Below are 1,453 nucleotides of genomic sequence, written 5' to 3'. Positions count from 1 at the left end.
TTCTTTCTAAGAGGCATATATGCGTCTGATATTTCAGCCTAGAAATCAAGCAAGATTCAGTTCAGTTCAGTCATTCAGTCTTGTCTGACTCTTTGCGAACCCATGGACTGCAGCACGCCAGGCTTCCCTATCTTTCACCAACTCCCGGAGCTTACTCAAACTCATATCCATCAAGTCAGTGATGCCATCCAATCTTCTCCTCCTGCCTTCATTCTTTCCCTCCATATTTTTGGGCTCCCTAGAACAGGACGGGGGAGCCTGGTGGGCTGCCGTCTTTGGGGTCCCACAGAGTCGGACACGACTGAAGCGACTTAGCAGCAGCAGCAGTATATTCTGAGATTTTTGTGTATGTCTGGCCAATATTCTTCCGAGGTTTCTGCAACAAAAACAAAAAGTGGGATATGCAGGGGTTAATAGTCAGCCACCTGTTGCTCTGGCTAAGCCATGAGAAATCACCATGGGAAAATAATAAAAGCAAATATGACAATACAGCATAATCCAAATAAAAGTACATCGGGTTGATCAGTTCGGGTTGTCATGTCCTGCTAAAGTAAGGAAAAACATAGTGTGGACCTTGGAAAGCCGGGTCAGCGCAAGTTCAGAACACTGCTTGTGCACATACTAAGATGTTTTCCCAAGGCATATGCGGGTCTTTGACCTCCAGCTAAGGGATAGCCCTTGCCCAAGAAAATAGCAAAGATAGTTGAAAGTAGTCAATAAAATGGGAGATATGACCGAGGACAGAGGAGACTGACTTCATCGTAACACAACAGATACTTTCTGCTTGCCAAGACACTAAATAAAAGTGATGTGGCTCCGAGAAACAGGGCTCTTGACCCAAGAGGTCTTGAGTCCCCTAGTCCCATCTTTAAAACTTTAATTCTGTCTCTAGTTTATTTTTCCCAAACTGTGCATCGACCACTTTCGATCCCTACCTGCTGTGCTGGCTGCAGCATATGACATTTTTTTTGAATGATAAAATCTTCTAAAATTGATGAAGTAATCATTGCACAACTAAAATATTTATTCTATGCTTTAAATGGATAAGTTGCATAATATGTGAATTATATCTCTAAAAGCTGTTGCCAAAGTCCCCCACAGATTTCTAGTTAGTTCTTATTCTTAGAAACTCTGAAAAGTCAAAAAGACAAACAAACAAAAAAAACAGTAGGTTTGACATTATAGCAATAGAAATCATCACATTTATAAAGGGGAAAATTGTTTGTTTGTTTTTTTTAAATGGACAGATCTTCAGTAACTTGTAGGAGAATTTTTAAAAGCCAACAAATAGATAATTGCTGTTCCAAATGCAGGAAAAAAAAATACTTGAAGAAATAATGATTGAAAACATCAAATTAGACAAAATATATAAATATACACAATATACAGACTCAAGAAATTGAAAATCTTCCCCGAATAGGATAAATTCTAAGAAAACAATGCACTGGGACGA

This window comes from Bison bison, unplaced genomic scaffold (genome assembly GCF_000754665.1).
Source record: "Bison bison bison isolate TAMUID 2011002044 unplaced genomic scaffold, Bison_UMD1.0 scf7180017864486, whole genome shotgun sequence".
In the NCBI taxonomy this organism is placed as follows: domain Eukaryota; kingdom Metazoa; phylum Chordata; class Mammalia; order Artiodactyla; family Bovidae; genus Bison; species Bison bison.
The sequence above is the reverse complement of the archived record's forward strand: the minus strand, read 5'-3'. Positions refer to the sequence as shown.